General features: G+C 40.6%; 1 protein-coding gene across 1 annotated transcript in view; it reads left to right on the top strand.

Moving 5' to 3' along the window:
• Positions 1–19899, top strand: part of LOC118098059 (netrin receptor UNC5D) — a 186023-nt gene that overhangs the window by 110291 nt on the left and 55833 nt on the right. The window lies entirely within an intron of this gene.

Genomic DNA, 19899 nt, shown 5'->3' with positions numbered 1-19899 from the left:
TAAAATGCATCAATCAGTCCTTCATAACAGTGCTTATTCGCTCTGTCTACAGGGTTTTATATCTATTCTATTTATTATCGAAATAAAACAGCCCTAAACTAAATGTCTCTTATTGATGTATTCTTTTGTAAGTGTCCGTGGCCCCTTGTAATTCATTGTCTCTGTAATGCTGCTGCGTGGCCGAGGCTGCACGTTCCATGATTACCAGCTCTATGAAGTTCTTTAGCAAGTTATTTAAACAATTAGGTTCTCTCACTTTCCAGTTCATAAGTATGATTCTTTATAGATAGGAAAAGCCAACAGATTGCAGATTTAAAGAATTCCATTACTTCTGGGCAGTGCCATAACATATGTATTAATTTACCACAACCGTGCCAACATAAGTTATTAGGATTCATTTTGTTCAGTTTCTGTGGGATTATTTTTGTTCATTATAAAATCTTCAACTGTATAAGTTTGTATCCAACACATTTTGAAAGATCATGGTGTCCCATTGTTCCAGTGGTAGGTGTTTCCCCAGATCATGTTCCCATTGGGATTTGGTTTGATTCATTTCATTGCAAAAGGAGAGTGATTAAACTTTATAAAGTTTGGATACTGTACCTCTATTTGTTACAATCTATTTTAATTTATTATCTGTGGCCAGGATAGTACCCAGTGATATAAATTTCAGCAATATAGATAAATGCTGCAGAAAATACAGATCATTAAGGTTGTATAAAGCTTTAATCTCATTTAATAACATCATTCTCTCCTGCTCAACGATTTGTACCAAATATTTAACATTCTGCCTTTTTCCATTCCTTATTAATAAGTCTTTCCTCCAGCAGTGAACAATAGGCTCTCCCATATTTCACATGTGAAGCTATAGATTGGATCGCTACTTTTGTTGACTTTCAGACAGCACCATAAGGAAGTGAGGGATATTTGTTTTTTACTGTTCGCAACAATTTTCCGTTCAAGCCAAATCCAGCTACTGACCTCATACTGTTTGTGATCGGCCCAGAGCAAGGGGGTATTTGCCGTTAAAGGCCAAGTACTATGTGTTTATTTCTGGTATACCGAGACCCCCTTTTCTTTATTGGGACCGATTCTTGTTTTGTTTTTATTCCCCCAAATAAACATTAAAAAAGGCTTTTTAATTGTTTTTGAACCAATATTCAGGAAATTGAAGTGGGACAGAAGACATCATAAAAGACAATCTGGGGGAAACATTAATTTTGATTATCTCTGCTCTTCACTACAAAGACAGTGGCAGGGCTCCCCATCTGGTCAGGTCCTCTCTTCTAGTTTTAATCAATGTAGGTCCATTCATTTCAAACATCTTGTTGATTTTGGATGTTTTATTAATAGCCAGATATTTCACTCCCTCTTTCTTCCAAACTGTCTGAGTTGTGCCAAGATGTATTGGTGAAGTCATGCAGTGGAGGGGTGTTGCTTTATTCTTGTTCCCATTGATTTTATATCTGGAAACATTTCCAAACTCGTTTAAAAGCCTGAATGGGTGTGGTACTGATGTTTCTGGATTTGAAAGAGTTAACAATATGTCACCTGCAAATAAATGTGTTTTAAAGTCATACCCACAAAAGTGTAAACAACTTATTTGTTGGTTTGCTCTGATAGCACATGCTAGAGGTTCCAATGCCAAAATAAATATTATTCAAAACACAGGACGTCCTTGTCTGGCTGATCTTGTTAATTCAAAGGGGGGAGGACACAGGCAAGTGGTTTGAAATAAAGTGCTCTCTAACCCACTGCATACAGGTCCAAGGCCATATCTTCCCCAGGTATGAAATAAATAAGGCCGTTCGATCCCATCAAATGCTTTTTCAGCATCGAGCGGTTGCATGACCACTGGATGCTGAAAGGATGCAGCCCTATGAATTGTATGAAAGAGCCTTCTCATGTAGTTTGAGGCTTAACGGCCTCTTACAAATGCTGGTTGATCAAGATGTAGATGAGGGAACCACTTTTTCAAGACCCATTGCCAGTATATCAGTAAATAGTTTGTAATCATTGTTAAGCAGGCTGAGAGGAAATAAGAGAAATTATTAATTTGCACTGAATCTTTACCTGGTTTTGGTATTATTGATATAACAGCTGTTCTCGTGCTGGCAGGCATTGATTGAGACATTATAACGTCATTGAACAACATTGTAAGAAATGGGGCCAAAACATCCTTCAGCCATCATTTTACCTGCCCTATCACCAGACTCAGAATATTTTCTTTTACGTTCAAACAATGCAAATGCAGTTTTATTTCTTTACTTTGTTTGCTTTTTTCAAGGTTCTTAAGTTCTTCTTTTAGAGAGTTTTCCCTTTTGCTTTTCTCCTTCTTTCTAACAGTTAAGTAACTAATTATCCATCCCCTGCATTTTTATATGCTTCCCATACCGTCTGATTTAAGGATACTGGATTCTTATTTAGAGTAAAATATTCATTTATTTAGGTCTTTATTGATGAGATAAATACTTCATCTCTCAAGATGGATTTATTCAGCCTCCATTTGGTTTTATTTACTTTAAAGATAAAATAAAGGCTAACAGAAATAGGGGCATGCTCTGAAATAATTATAGAATGAATAACAGAGTTACTTCCCCCCTCTGAGAGTAGGCCGATTTTATATCGAAGCAATGTAGTTTTTATTATAATCCACGATCAGCTGCCACCAAGATCCAGGATCACAATATGGATCTGGCCCTGATGTATATACGGAGACTGTACACTCCCATGATGTGCAAACATACACACTCTGCAACCACAGCGAAAGTCTGCAGCCGTCAAGCCTCTGCCCTGTCACTTTAAGTTATAAGGATAGCATTCATGTCTCCGTTAGTGAGAGCTGAAGTCTTCAGAGTGAACTTCCCAAATGGGGCTTTATGACAACGCCTACGGCCACGTCCAACCCTGTGAATAATATTTGCCTCTCGTCTTGAGCGCACACACTGCGTGTCACATTTGATCTAAACTGAAATGACAACTGTTAGACCATGAAAGGCACCAACTTGTTCAATTTTAGGATTTGACTTTGAACTGCAAATGGTGTCTTTTACTGATGCAACTTGCAGAAACGCAGTTGTTGTTTTAACTTCAAAATGAAACCATTCATACCACTGTTTTTTCCCTTTTTCATGTCCAAAGGCCCCTGTTTTTATTGCATCATCTCAACAATGGGGCACTAATATCGCAATAGTTCACTTGTGTTTATGCAGCAAACTGTAGCAGTAATAAAAAAGTGAATTATTCTTTAAATTTTCCCTAAAACATATTTGTACTTTAATTCATGCAGATGATTATCAAAGATACACTGTAAAAAGTGGGAGGAAAGTTAGACAATTAAGGTGCTCGTCTGATTATTTTAAAATTAGAAGGTTTTTATTGTCTGGACGTCTTATATAGATTGAATCCAGGGCAACTAGAGTTGGTTGTACATACTTGGAGACTTTTCATTGAAAATTAGCTGGTTCATGCAGAAGAAAAAAGGCAATTGACTCCTTTCCAACTGTTAGAAGAGGGGTTTGCCTTTATGTTTTTCCCCCAGTGAGGCAGAAAAGTCGCTGTAAGTGTTGATTCTTGCACAATATGAAGAAAAAAAGTTGCTGTTGCATCTTGTTCCCAAGATCTTAAAAAGAGTACACAAACACACAAAGGGCTATTTAAAGTTCAATGTGCGTCAGAACATCGCACCAGAGAAAGGTGCATTGTAAGCGTCTGTCAAAATGAAGAAGAGCAAGAAAGAAGCGCTTTCATATGGGGTGTCCTGTTTCCATCACTGCCAATCAGAACCAAAAAGCCAGTATCTACAAAGACAAGACCCAGGTATTTAACCTCTGTGGGGTTGTTGTCAAGGCCATTAATGTCCCTTTGTTCTTTAGTGCTCCTGGATTTTCTTCTCATTACAACAACCAAGGCCTCTAACGCAACAAACAAGTCAGTCAGAAGTGAGGAAGATTCTTGGATGAGAGATGACACGTCAAGTTCCCATCGATCTGACCCTTCTTCAGTGAACCATGACCTGGATTACTGAGAATCTTTGAATCAGTGTGTGCAGAAAAAAAAGTATTTGCTCCACTAATATTCAGGCACTTAATAATAATAATAATAATAATAATAATAATAATAATAAAAATAATAAATGTTTTAATCTACTTTGGCTGCTATTAGTGCGACTGCGTTGATGTGTCACAGTCATCAGCATCACCCTCGACTCAGTTAACGGTGGATCTCAGTGAATTTCTACTGCCTCTAGTCTGGATTCACAGCTCTGCTTATCACCGTCCATATCTGTCTCTACTGGGACAGGCGAGACGAAGGTAAGGCACAGAAGGGAAAGAACTGAGGCAGAGAGAGGAAAAGCTGGAAAGGAGAACGTCTGAAAATTCACATTAGCTGGTATCTCAGATAGTAGAAAGCTCTGTCTGGAACTGAACTGAGTCAGCATGTTTCCTCTGAACTTTACTATGTTGGAAGATGTTATAATACACTGTTTACAATCTCTATTGTAACCTTGATTGTATTTAAAATGTTGGAGCATCACAGATATAGAATTTAGAAATAAATTCATTTAAAAACTCATAGCTTTATTTTGTAAAACTGAAAACATACCCTTAGCACATTAGAGTTTTTTTTTGTAGTTTTTTAGTTTTCTATTCTGAGGGCTGTTTCCTGTCTGTCACCACACCAGATGCTATAGCACCAGTTGTCAAAGGTGAGGTAACAGGGATGTGACAACATTTAAATGTTGGCGGTGTTAAATGAAGGCGGTAAAACAATTGTCAGGAGACTAATCATGAATTCATCTTCCTGCAAATAATATAAATTATTTGTACTTTTCTAGTAGATGTACTGCATACATTGTCGCTTTTTATTAGCAATATGTCATGTAACCATTATAATAATCTTTTTTTAACCTTAGTAAAGTAGTTTTAGTTGATTTAAGCAGCTATAATCAATATATTTGTAATAACAAACAGTCATATGTGAAAAGAGTTGTGCATAATCACAAACCCACAGAAAATGATCACCTGATCCTGCATTTCCTTTCAGCTATTTGGATGTTAAGAGCATCTCTCAGTTTATTGTTTTACTTGTGCAGCCCACAGCTTTGCTCTGTTTGAGTCACTGTCACTGCTCTGTGGTGTTTTCTAACGTCGGCAGCTGTTTTCAGCAGAAAAGTTCTCGAATGTCACTGTATTCTGCTGCGTCGCACCGAACAGCAGACAATAAACATCAGTTACTGCAGGTTTCTTCTTAATTATATCTTCACTGTAATACAGTTAGAATGAGCACAGTGCATTTTATTACCCTAGCCCAGTAGTTTATTGTGTTTTCTTGCTTCTCATAGTGGTGTCAGCTCTGCAATGTCTTTTAGGTTTACACTTGTTTAGATGTAAGGGCATGTTAGGAATATGTTAGCTGTGATATGCTGCACACTGCAATTGATTCTCATTCAAGTAAACCTAAGGCAATGTCTCAAAAGTGATTACAGATGCTTAGACTAAAGTGAGTATTTTAATCTTTACCTCCGCCAAGAAGCTGATGTTTTCATCTGCCTTTTTTTCTGTCTTAGTCTGTAGTTAGAAGAAGGGCTGCGCGATGTGGAAAAAAGTATTATTGTGATCATTTTTTTCACATCAGTAGATATCGATAAATGTCGCAATACAAATTAAATCAGCAGCGCTTCACTGAGGCGATTACTCTGCAGGTCAACAAGTGACTCTGCTCCTCTGATGTTTTTTAATCACAGGGTGTCATTAGCACGTGTGTTGCTGCTGCTCCTACATATCGTTGCCTGTGTGTGTTGTTTGTCTAAACATAGATGGACTGATTTCTATCAACGTTCTATCGACCATGACCAAAAGTTATATCGCGATGATTATCGCTATCGTTCTATCGCAGAGCCCTAGTTAGAAGGATAAAGCTTGTTGGAACGATGTGGTATGTGTCAAAAAAACATTCAACTTTGGTGTGGATTTGAATGATGGGGCAAATCCAGGAATTTCTTTTCACTTGCTTCAACACTGTGAGATATGAGGCTTTTTTTAACATTCTCCTCGATTTCTCAGAGTAATTCGTGGATCTTGTTGAAAAAATCCGGCATGTTTAAAGAAGTGATCTTTATGAGTGAATCGAAATAAAAATCTGGATCTGGTGATTTCAAATGTGGCTTCATTAGGGGACTGTTGACGGTGGAGGTACGCAGGCACTCCACTGAGTGTCCTTGTAGTTCCTTTTGAGTTAGTTACCTTCACAGTCCTGTATTCAAAACTTCTCTTTAGTGTTTAAATAGTCATTAGTTCAAGAGGATATTTTGTCTCTAACTCTTTAAATCCATCTTATGATCTGACACAAGAGGGAGCAACCTGGAAATTAATGGAGCAGCCTGGAGGAGAAACTAAGACGATAAAATATCTAAAAGCTGTTAGTGGGTGATGCCACAAAATGAAAAAAAAGTGGAGAACAAAATGTCCCTGAATGAGAGCCACTATCAGTTAATTCTTAAGAACACTAGACCTGGCCATCTCTCACAGCCCACACTTGGATAAGACTGCACACTCCAACAGCCTCCCTCTCAAAGCGTGGTAATTAAATACAAATGTTGAAACTATCATTGCTCATCACATCGTTTTCACACAGTGGGGACGTCCTTTTAAAACGTGGCGCGATTCTCAGCCTCATTTCAATCCAACATAAAATGGGCATGTTGACAGCTTTTGCTTTCAGATGTTACTCTATTATGTATTTATTTGTTTTGTTCAGGTAAATTGTAATAGCTTTTGAAAGTAAAATGGGAAAAATAATAGTCAGGAGGCATTGTCAAACAAGAGTAATTCAAAACTCACATTTTAGTGAAATTATGCTAAAAGGTTCGTCGTGTGCTTTTTTTTTTTTCTCCATTATTTGATTCATTTTCAGAAAAGCATATTCCCAAAGAGAATGCTAAAATCCCACTCATTGTTGCTTTGGTTTGAAAAAAAAAGAAAAGAAAAGATGGCAGCTACCTTAACATGGAGTCAAGCAGTTCATTGCCATTCATCACATTCAAGAGACACTGGTTTGTTTGCACATCTACTGAATTATTTATTTTCAGTATTCACACATACAGTTGTCAGAATGTCAGCCTCCTGTCTACATTCAACATTTATTAACTCTGCGGGGAGGTTATGTTCTCTTTTTGTTTGTTTGTCTGTTAGTCAGCAAGATTACGCTAAAACTACTGGACAGATTATCATGAAACATGGTAGGTGGGTGGTAGTGTCAGTCACTCTGTTCCAAATTTAAGACTTATGGGATGTGTGGCTTTTAATTGTGCCTCAATAGGAGGAATAAACGAATGATTTTGATAACTCCCTGACTATCGAGGGTTCATCAGATATTACACTTGTACAAGGGAGTATCTTCACATCTGTTGGAGGAACTGGTTCATAAATCGTGGCCATAGTTCAAAGATGGTGAATTCTTTTGACTTTGGAGATCCCCTAAACTTCCCTTCAGCATGGGTGAGTTGGACTGAATGTCTCCCTAATATTGGATGTATTCCCACTGATTCCACATGACCCTCCCTTTTACTGGTAAAGATCATAGGTTGAAATGGCAGCTTCGCTTTAAATGATTCTTGGCTATTGGCACACTTGCTCACTCTCCTTTTTTCTTCCCCTTTAGTCTCTCTTACCACTTGCACCCAACCAAAATAGTCCAAGCTCTAATGCATCTACTTGTGTTGTAATACTGGGTTTTCAGGTTGAAAGCAAACCCTCTAGAAGGATGCCCTGCATGTTAATGTGCTGATTGGTTACGGTTTGGAGTGTTTCCAAACTACCTGTCACTAACAGTATTTATGACTCCATTTACACCTTGCTTTGAAATATGTCACGTCCAGATTTACACCTGGTATGAATGTGGTTCCAGTGCCCACGTTGAGATCCAATAAAGATCTGATTGCTCTGTTCAGCTCATGTCACGTCCTCCTCTTGTTTGTTTCCAAACTACAAAAAAGAGGCAGAACAGGAGAAGATGGTAGCGTACATGAAGCTGTTACTGTTTCGATTCTTTTCTTTTTGATTAATCCTCACTACAACTACAAATGTCTTTAATAACATTGATAATTCAAAACTGAGGAGTAGGGTTGAATTTTAGGAGATAAAGAAAAAAACAATACTATTAGCTGTAATCACTATTTTAATGTGTATTTTTATTTATTTTTGTAAATGTGCTCACTCTGCAGCTTGGCCTTCGTACCTCGGCCCACCTGCGTGTGAAAACGTGTGTTTGCAGTACCTGAATCGCTGATGCACATGTGTTGTCCGCGCAGGGACCATATGCCTACTGCGGCGCTACTGCTGCTGCTGCTGCTGCCAGCCCTGTGTGTTTACCCTTGTTCCGAGAAAGAGAGAATCACACACACACACACACACACACAGAGAGAGAGGAAATGAGAGCGTGCACCAGACAAAGCTGCCCTTCAGTTGCTGTTTTCATCTCTCTGTGTCATTTTCTACAGATAGACATTACAGACTGTTCCTGTGAGACGTGGACAGTCACTGGTATGATGTCAAAATGATGATGATCAACCGAGAAGCATTGCATTTGACGCACCTGAGACGTGCTCCTATATGAATGGTGGTAAAAGGCTAAATCTTTATAAAAAATCTCATTATAAACTTGAATATACTTAAATATTTAAAATAATAAGGAATAAAATGGGTTTATAGACCCAGAGGAGTATTGCCTCACATTTTTACTGGCTAATGGCTGCTAGGTGCTCGGTCACAGTCGGGTACGATTACATTTATGTGGATTGACAAGGCCATGCATTTACACTTAGTGGTCAATGTGGTCACAATGTCTCGCTGACCACCTCCAGGTGGTTTGGCCGATCGAATCACAATCCATCCCCAATGCATCTTGGGTGCACTTACACCTGTACTTTCATGTGGTCGAGCACTACCCGACTGCAATCCGATCTCTGAAAGTGCATTTTAGCGCAAAGTTTAAATAGGGTGTCTGTTACTCTGCAGGCAGAGGTTGGCCGACATGCTGCACGTTAGCAAAATGAACATCTTGCCTCATGTGAGACACTTCTGGCTATGCAGCTTCATCTGTAGGAGGCAGTTGAACAGCTGTATCTCAGTAGAAGCTATTATAGTCTGACTCAGGTGGTGGAATGGCCCCTGGGTCCAGCGGCGAGCAGGGGGCTGGAGCTATTAAAGCAGTAAGCTGTGAATTAAATGCACACAGACTCGACAACACATGCCCTAACATTGTTTGACCATGGGGTTAGAGGCAGAGGACAGATACTGTGTCCATCCAGAGGCAGCTAACTCGGCCAGGGAGATAAATTTGTGTTGTTTTTTCCCAGATTCAGTCTTCGAATGTGCCTCTCAGCAGACAGAGCGGCAGACAAGGAGAGAAAATGTAGCAATGGAAAGTATAAATTATCCATTACAACCATAGCTTCAGCTGCTGTTGCGTTGAGCACAAGAGAAATATATATGGTCTACTCGAAGTGGATGAATCGTGTTGCGTATCTCAATCTGAGAGATGTGTAACGTGGTAAAAAGAGAATTTCTTTTTTTATAACACCATGTAATGGCTAAATATTTCATACCTACAACTCATTTTCTCTGTGAGCTAATCCTGACAGCTCAACTTTCCGTGACAATGAGCGAGCGTGAGCTGCATTTATCATTCGACTTCTTAAAATTGAACATTGGAGAAAATGAGAGCACTCTCCAGAAATGTCAAATGCACTCGGTTCGAGGCAGAGCTACATGTATTTTCAGCAGGAGGCCACTGTGCATGTAACTTAACTCTTGTCAATTCCCGGAGACAGCATCAACTACAGTGTCAGATGTTGGAAGAATGGTGTTTTCTTGATTGTGGTTTATGTATTTCCTGCTACAATTAAGCTGCTGTGTTCCCGGTGTGGTGTTTAGTAGTTTAAATATAATCGTTCTCCTCTGGGACAAGATAATCATCCTTTTTCTTTCTTTAAATACCTTTTTATGACTATTTTACAGTTGTGTGTGTATGTGTATATTCAAGAGTTCAAGAAGACAAACAGTAAACAGTACCATTTCTTTTCAGAAGATTTGAGCCAGACACTGTTGACGTGTATCGCTGCAGGATATGGTGTTTGTGATAGAAACTCTAATGAATGCCCATTTATACTTATCATGAATATTTACACTGTTGTGCTATCCAAACCATTAACTCAGCAATCGTGTGCCGTCAACCTGAAACACTTTGCCTCTGTCAATAAAGGATCGTTTCGTGAGATAAAAGAGGACACCAACTGTTGGAAATCAAAACCGTTTCTCTCACTTTGTTTGAGATTTGCTTGAGGCTTTTACTTTTGTCGTTTATTAGGTTTTTATCTCAGACTATTTTCAAGCGGTTTGGAAGTCGTGTGAGGACTGACTGCATTACTGAGAATGTACAGCTTCTGTTAAGAGCAGAAGTGTGATGTGTAGTGAGTGCCATGTCCAGTGAAGACAGTAGCTGTGTCCAAATTCAGGGGCGGCCGGAGGAGGACGTGGTCTTCACGACACACACAAGGGAAGTGGCCTTTGTGGGTCACATAGACCTCGAACGTCAAACCCATAGTTCAGGTCATCTGTGTGTTTTGTAACCTTTGGCCTATAGTCTCAGTCTAAGTGAATGTGTAGAGTTCAAGTATTTGATCCTGAAAGTTTTTAAATGAAAAAAGTGAGGGGTATTCAGCTGCAACATGCAACTTCACCACTAGATGTCACTAAATTCTACACACTGAACCTTTAAATGCACAGATTATGGATCTTTTATTAAAAAAAGCAGACTCACATGAAGCCCACTTGAGTGTTGTGGGGCGACAGTAAGAACCTTCTGATGGAATAATCAAGATTAAGACACACTGAGGTAAGAACAAAGCCACACGATGAGACGCTGAGCTGCAGTGATTAACATTAAGTGTCTCATTACTGTTCTCATACCTTTTTGAACATAGCTCACTAAGAAGAGAGGAGAGAGTTTCTCAAAGTAGGAAAAAAATGTTGGGATGATGCAGAGTTTGTTGACGTGAATATAATAAGGCACAACAAATTTGCAGCTAAAGCCAAAGGGAGCAGCATTCAAAGACAAATTGTGGAGCTCCTGAAATTGCAGAGCTGGAGTTAATGTCATGTTGTGATATGTTGATATCGCCCGGTGATATTTTTCCGTGATCTACTGCACATAACCTGTGCCCACCACTCTACGCTTTAATAAGATTTGTGCAGTTCCAACAGAAATAAATAAGAGAGTAATAGATTGTTCAAGTCATTTATGTGATATGATTGGATCAATGAAAAATTACATTTGCAATTTAGCTCTAACTCATCAGATCAAAGTGAAAATCAAACATTTGAAGAATTAAAAATGGGGATGCCAATTTAGTCAGACCAAAAAGGAGGCCATGACATATGGGAATATTCCCTGCTGTTAATCCGCTGTTTATGGATGAGAGAAATGAAAGGAAGAGAGACAGAGAGGGAGAGCAAAAATGAGTGATAACTTTAATTGTCTCTGTGTTTTTCACTGTGAACAGTTTGTGTCTGGTGAATCCACAGCATTTCACATAAATTGGCAGAAAGGCAAAAATCTAACTGACCAGTCTGATGTGTGCATTCGTCAGGCTGTTATTCTGCAGCACACAGCTTCTGTTTACACGGGATTTAATCAATGTAAACACGGTGAATCACTGTGTGCCATGGCTCTGCCCAGTACACTACTTTTAATATTGGAGGCTGGAGATTTATCACATCTATCCCAATGCATTAAAATGGTTGTAGGTGTTTGAATAAGGTATCTTAAGTATAAGGCTTTTATATGTTCAGTATGAGATACGTGAAAAATATGACAAGTGTTATTTATTAATCCTTGAAACATTGTACATTTCCTCCAAAGGATTTAGTATGCACTCATAAAGGCTCCTTTATGCTGCCTTTACATACGAATAAAGAGATGTGTCCATTTCAAACGATGTAACATCACTTCGGACATACTTCCGTATGCACCCTAAATTCGCATAGTTGTTAAGCAATGCATCCACTAGAGGGTAGCGTAGAGTTGTCAGTGGTGGATGTGATCCTTTAAAAAAGAGGCAAAAGCAGCTAATTGTTCCTGTGCCCGGGGAGTAACGTCATATAGACTCCTGCAGTTTCTTAGCAACTCCTCAAAAAGTTCTGCCATTGTTGAAATTTCTTCCTCGTGACTTACACCCGGGCCACAGTGGCTTTGTGTGCGACGCGGAACGTCTCTCTTTTCATTGCGGTGCCCGTCTAATCGGGTAAGAGTGGCCACACTGCCTGCATGAGCAGCGCAGCTCAGGCGTAGCTCAGCAACGGGAACCGTGCTTCTCTTTTAGAGAGCCGGGGTCCCGCCTGAAAATCATCTTTCACGTCAGTTTTAATGTCGATCTGCCGATTGTGTCACAAACATAAATATGTGTCAAAGTAAAAGCACTCTAGCGTTTATGTTGACTGCATCCATTCATTTGATTTAACAAGGTTTTCATTTTTATTTTATTTGTTATTATTGCTTGACCAAAGTATACATGGCTTCATACAGTACAGTCCTGTTATTTAATTGAGTGCATAGGCTACTTTTCTTCGAGGAAATAGAGTAATCATATCAGAGCAGTTCCGCTGCAGGCTCTCAGCTGAACTGCTCCATATGTGAACAACAGATGTTTGTGAGACGAAGCAGATCAGTGGCGCAACACTGGCTGCGTGTGCAGCCGTTATGATAATCTTGCTTGAACTCTTGAATGAAGTATGAATGAGAATTTACAGAGTTACAGAATCACCATCATACCAGCTGAGTGAAGCTGCACCAAAACTAACAGTGAATCACTTTTCAACAAAAAAACAACACTTTGGATATTTTCATACCAACAACACATCAAAGTGTTGCCTTTGTGCTGCAATACAAATCTGACAGTTGGTTCTCTAGCAAAACAAATATGTTGAATATATTAATATGTAAGACAACAAAGGCCTCGTACTGGGGGCTCAGGGCTGGAGCCTCTCATCCACTAGTCAGAAGGTTGGTGTTTTGATCCCTGCTCCTTTAGTCCACATGTCTGTCCTTTGGCAAGAGGCTGAACCCGGAATTGCCCCGGATGGCTGCGTGGGCAGTGAGAGAGTGGGATGTTTGATAGAACGTCCCTACAAATGGAAGCTCTGTATGTGTGTGTGAAAGTGAGCATGTGACTTGTAGTGTGAAAGTGCTTTGAGTGGTCGTTAAGACAGAAAAGAACTAAATTCAGTCCATTTATTATTTACTTTCCCATAACTTACTTAAGCTTGATTTACAGCTGTGCAGAGTCAAGACGTAATATTGAAATGAACGACTGCCGTGGCCTCTGACAACACAGAACAAAAACATTTTAACCACTTGTCTGTGAGTCCAAACGACTGTTTCTTAATCTGCTGAGTGCAGACATCACCTTGATCCTTATCGTCTTGATGAAAATCAGTCTCTTGAGGTCGGTGGCAGGTTTAGAAATGGTGCAACATGGGCAGTCGCCAGAATAAGGGTAGGTTGACCTCAGGTCTTTTCACTGAGAGCCTGAGGGGAATCTGTTGCATCTCAGCAACAGTAGCAAATTCAAAAATTATATTTAGTCCGTCTTTGATCAGTGTAATTATATGAACACTAATTGATGACTTTACAGAATGAAGTCAAGAAAGGTCAGGAATTGCATGGTTTAGTCTCTCTGTGTGTTACGGCCACAACTTCAGAAGTTTACTTGGCTCAACCCAGTAACCTCAACATGCAGGCAGGGTGCCACACCAGTGTTACGAGGTTAAGTTAAACTGTAGGAGTGTGGAGGCCTGACCGAAAAGAACAAAAAAACTCAACCACGCAGTGGGCCGTCAATATCAATAGTGCAATAGTTAGGTTATCTTCTTTATAAGTGTGTTATTGTATTTGTGTGATACAGGAGTTGTGGTAGTCTGGTCGTTTATATTACTATTTATATACTTGAAATGTTTCAGTTCTCTATACTTCAGTTTTGAGATTTTCGATTATGAATACATATCATTTTTTGGTATTTATGATTGTTATTCACAGAAACACAGCTTGAGGTGACGGAAGAAGATTCTTACAGATAATGAAAATCTCAAAAATTCAACTTTACAGATTGATACCTTAAGTATCGATACCACCAATAGCAAGTTGTGTTTTGAGCAGTAAAGGGTAGGATCAATAGAAAAAAAAAGGATCTGTCCGCATTATGGACAAATTAAAAGTCCTCAAGGTGCCTGCACTCCTCGTCACTGTTTTCTGTTGAGTGAATGTGTGCAGCCATCACTTTCTTCAGTCCAGAGACCCGCCCTGCTTCACGCTGAATAAAATAGCTGAAATCTCATTATCTTGACACATTTAGAGCATTATAATCTTTTAATGGTAATAAATACTAGTATTGGTATTCGTATCGGTGGTTCTTGCCCTGATACTACTGGGTAATCTATCAAAACCAAAGTTTGTGGGTGTGTGTGTTTTTTTTTTAAGCGCTATCCCTACTTCTGGGGTAAATTGATGCAGGTTCATTGAGGGTTCAGGATCATTATAAGGCTTGAGCAGTTTTGATGGAATAAAGTCAGCGATGCGTGTGAACACCTGAGGGGATTTTATTTAGGTACATCTTCACCTTGCAATTACCTTTCTCATTCTCAACTAAAGTTTTCCCACATTTTTGTGCTTTCTAGCCTTTTCCACAGCCTGATCAAGGCTGGGATTGTTGCTTTATTCCACCTGTAGGGGGAGGCACTGTTGTTCTGCCTTTGTGTCTGCAGCTAAGGTAGTCGCAGTGCCAGATCGACATCTAATTCAACAAGACAGACAGAAAAGTGTAACGGATGCCGTGCCGAATCACACACTGCAATAAGCCGGTTTGTTCAGTTCAGTTCCCTGCGTTAAAGGTGCTGCCGAAATGGAGATCACATGGACAAGTGGGAGGCTTGTAGCTGCAGTCTGTATGTTGTTAAGTGAGGTTGAAAAGTTAATTAATTATATGGAGTCATCATCACTTAAAGTATATAAAGCTTTGCACACATCTTAAGGCTCATCTATGCTCAACATTAGATCATATGCGGACACAGTATGTCCCCTCCGTTCATTTCATCTCTGTTTGTGCTTGTTTTCTGAACGTTTACGGATATGGACGAAATAGAGCAACGACCGGAAAGCGTGGGGAGCTGCCCTCTAGTGGATGTATTGCTTCACAACCATGCCAACATAATGGATGCATGGAAGTTTGTGGGCACCACTTGTCGGATGCTAGTTTTCTTATGCAAACCTTATGCAAGGCCATCTCATATAAACACAGATGTCCTTTTCAACATTTTCTAGTCCAAGTATGCACTTCCTTTGAGTGGGAAGGGTTGTCCAGCTTAATGCAAGACAACACCTCAAATTGTATCCTTAGACTTACGGTGAAATGCATCATGGGAGAGAAAGAACGAATGAGACATGCTAAATAACACAGAAAGTTTAAACATCCTAAATCCATTTAACAACATTATGTCACACATCTGAACTCACGATACTGAATATTTCTCTGCAAATTCAGTGTGAAGATAATCTTTCATGCCCAACTCTGGATTTTGCTATTTTCCTGGACAACATGATTATTGCTGCACACAGTGTATCTTCAAATTCAGTGCAACAGTGTTTATTTCCTTATCCCTTTGCCATTGCTAAGCCATTTGATAAACCACAGGCAGACAAGGCTCAGCTGGATATTCCATGTAATCATTGCAACCCAGATTTTAACCTCCCTTCAGGAAAACGGCTCACACTGATAAACTCCTTAGAATGATTTAAGGCAGCAGTATCGAGTCCTTACAGACTCTAAATCAGAGGTTTGAGCTTTCCTAAAAATCCAAAGTCAAAATAAAAGGACGGTTGCTGTAAACAAAACACAGATTCCATTGCAGCACACTGTGACCTATCACGGAAGACGGCTTTATTTTCGCCTCGGTTGAAATGCTGTAAGAGATGGAAATGAGTGATAGAACTCAAGAGATAGTTGAAGGACGGCGTGAAAGAAGAGGAGAGAGGAAGGTGGGACAGAAGGATATCCGTGCCTATAGAGCTGAAAGGATGATACCCTGATGGAGAGATAAGAGAAAGAGGGGATAAGGGAGAAAGAAGACACTGGAAACGGAGAGGGGCGATGGGAGAGTGGAAGAGAGGCTGAAAACGGATACCGCTTTGGTTGTCTCAAAGGAGAGGATAGCAGCTCTTGCAGATTCAGAGATGAAAAGATAGCGGTTGAGGGAAAGCGCATGAATGAAGGGTGGATAGGGGAGGTATGCATTTCTATTCCTGATGATGCTCCGTCAAAGACCAACTCCAGTGTTGTGTATTATGATCCTAGATGATAGCATCAACCGGGAACTCCAGGACAAAGAAAGAGAGGTGGTGAGTGGGAGAGTGAGATGCCTGAAACGCCCCGTGTCACAAACTGTTAGTTAGAGAAATGGAAGGGAAACGAATGAAGCGGCTCACACGGGGAAAACTACTTGTGTATGCAAAACTGGCTCCAAATAAGCAGACATGCACTTTTTGGATAAACATAAACAAGGCGACTGGGGAATGACACAAATAAGGACTCACAGCATTTTAATGGCTGAATTATCAAGATTTTCTTTCATGCATGAGGTAATGCGTCCCTTTGGTTCCAGGATTAAGTATGACACACACAGCTGGGACCAGACTGAAGATGTTGCTGGGAGCATGTTCCGCTTGTCTAGCAGCGTACGTCTGTGACTGGCCCTCAGCCAGCCCTCGCAGCCCCCACATGCTGAGCTGCATGCCGCAATGTCACATCACACAAACATTTCCTTAAAGCTGGATTCACATCAGACAGACAATCTCTTCAAGCTGTGTCCATCCACCTCAACCACCAATACGTACACAGCTGCCTCAAAAGGATCACTGAGACGAACCCACTTCTGAAAATCCCTCCGTCACCGCAACGCTAAGAACGACAGAGGCATCCTTTGCCCGTTTAGAGCTGAGCCGGACAAGTCTGGTTCTGCTGAGCTGATCGGGAGCCACTTGTAGCTGGCCCTGCCTGGATCCCTCAGGGCCTTTTCGTAGACCCAGCCAAGGTGAAACAATGGACCAAAGCTGGGAGAAATCACACCACACGGCCCGGTGCCAGACAGGCCAAAAAAAAAGAGACGGAGAACGAAGGAGAAAAGGAGAACAGCATGGGATGATAAGTGAGCATCGGCTTTGTTATATATCTTCCTGACTCTTTTATAGAGGCTACATTAGAGACAGATTAAGGGGCATGATTGAAATGGAAGGTGAAAACTGCTCCACCTTGAGGTCTGTTGTCGGGGCTTCGTGGCGTTTTGTCAACAGCCACTGGCATGAGCCTGAAGGGAAAGCAGTGGGAGCGCAGCACAAAGGAAAGAAACAGAGGGGCCCGTGGAAGGAGCTAAATGGATGTTTGTGTTCCTGAATGCAGAGAAGTGGCCGCATGTCATCAACATGACTGAATGGTTATTGGATAATTTCTCCTACACACAGTCACTGGGAGTCATCTCAGGATACTTGGAAAAGGGACTAAGCTCTGTGATCTCTGCCTAGTGTGCAGGAAGCTGAGTGTCTCTCTGATTTCTCCCCTTTGTTTATCAGGCCTTCAGCAGAAACACCATGGCCCTCACTCAAACACAGAGTAGGCACCCTTCACTGTGGGGTTGTATTTATTACTAGCGTTTTAAACCTTTGTATTTTAATAAGCGTCTGTAAAGACATTTAAAGAGATACTGCACGTGTTCTTTTGAGCTGTAAACTGAATAATAGGACTGTACTGTAGTGAAACACATTAATGGTGGTTTTAATATAACATTTCAGGCCAAATATAAAATTGGCCATTTTTACAAGTTGAACATGGCTCATAACTCTCTGCCTATAGTGCTTCAAACCGGCTTGGACCTTGCAGGGCCAATGCTGACAGAGTCTAATGTTTAGGACGTCTCTTCATTATGAGATTTATATTGAAGTTAACACCCTGATGTTTACAGACCAACTGTGGTCCGGTCTTATTCCAGTAGTGTTGCGTTACCTTTGGCACCTCTCTGCAGCACAAGCTCTCTGAGGGAGACGGGCAGCTGCAGTGCACACACACACACACACACACACACACACACACACACACACACACGTGTAAAGGACATTACTGGAAGGGTTAGCAGTGTGTCACTCTTGATTAATTTGACATTTTGTGTAGCAGCTTTACAACCTATTTGAATGTTCGCTTACATTAGCTCTCTTACTAAAGTTGCGTTACCCGTCTGCCCCCTCCCTCTCTCGCACTTGCGTTGCCCCATAGAGCTCCACCTTTGGGCGTAACTGAGCTGGAGCCAACGGCTTTAACTGATGTGGTCCTGGATCGCCATGTTCCTCCCCCACACTAATGCCCACATCAGAGGATTCTGGAGGGGAAGAGTCATCCACTTCTGAAAAGCCCTACATGGCAGAGGTTCCTTACGATGCTGTGTCACTCTCCATTTTAAATGGCCTGAAAAAGTCACCACTGTTACACTGTGAAACCAGCCCTGTCTCCATCGTCCCTTAATCTCCTGCCCAGTTTTATCAGTGGGTGGAGTAAGTCTCACAACTGGGGTGAAGTTACACTTTAAACATACTGAAATTATTTTTCCATTTCCCTTTTGCACCATGTTATGAAATGGGCTGACATGGAAAGCGTCACTTTTTGTTTTCTTGTGCTGTTTTATTTAGTGCTCACAAACATTCTCACTGTGTGCCAGAAAAACAGTTTTGCAGTTTTGAGTGACTCTGCAGCGCTGAGCTTCCTCCACCCTTTGTGAGCTTGTCAGCTTTCAGCATAAAACATTGCATCAGCATCATCCGACTGTTGTTATATTCATTAGTTTCTCTTTTCTGTTTTTCTTCTCGCTGTTTTCCTCATCGTTAATGAGGAAGAGGAGTTCAGATTGTGAAGAACCCTAAACCCAGTCCTTAATCTTCATAGTGCTTTAGGCTGTTGTCACATTACCCACAAGTTGTCCAACTTAAAGGATCCTAAATTAGTTTATTAATTGAGTGACAAATCAACCCAGTTGAACACCTATGGGAGACTTTGAAGGGACGTGTTAGACAGCATCCTCCACCACCATCAGTACATTTTAAGACTGATGCTCTGAATAAAAACCCAGTCACTGTGCTTCCATCAAATAATCTCACCTTTTAGTCAGTGTAATTCGTTTCCAGAGAAAACTCATTAAAGCTAGGGTTGGTAATCGTGGAAAACCTTGAAAGAGCAGGCTACACTTTAAAATATATTTAATGATGCATCTCCCCTCTTCCTATCAGCCCTCTCATCAAGGCTACGCCGCGAAAAACATGTGAACACTCACTGCTTTGACAACTGCCAGAGGCCGACTTTTCTGTGACTCGTTAACTCCTGACTCCTCTGACTAACGTCTCTGCTTCAGTGGTTTGTGTCTCCCTGACTTGTGAAGACTCAGGCAGTGGGAGCAGGGGCCGGGTGCAGGCAGGTAGGCAGGCAGGCCAAACCAATCATTTCATTCGGACTGAAGGAAAAAATAATTGTGTTTATTTAAGTCTTGCGAGGTCTTTTCAGACGACTTTATTTATTGATGGCTATCGGGACTTGAAGCGGATTTCAACAAACACGATAAGAAAGTGTTTCAGAACTAACTTACCAACCCTGCCTTCAATTTTGCTTTCTAAACCAGCGCCCAAAGATCTGTGGGAATGTTTTCCTGGTACACTGCCCACGAACTACAAACATGTCTTTTCACACTGGCGCTGAAGGGGGCATAAAATACAGCGTTGACATTTAGAGTGACATTTTTATCTCTGGTTCTGCTC

The sequence above is a fragment of the Hippoglossus stenolepis genome, chromosome 18 (assembly GCF_022539355.2).
Source record: "Hippoglossus stenolepis isolate QCI-W04-F060 chromosome 18, HSTE1.2, whole genome shotgun sequence".
NCBI lineage: Eukaryota > Metazoa > Chordata > Actinopteri > Pleuronectiformes > Pleuronectidae > Hippoglossus > Hippoglossus stenolepis.
The sequence above is the reverse complement of the archived record's forward strand: the minus strand, read 5'-3'. Positions and strand labels throughout refer to the sequence as shown.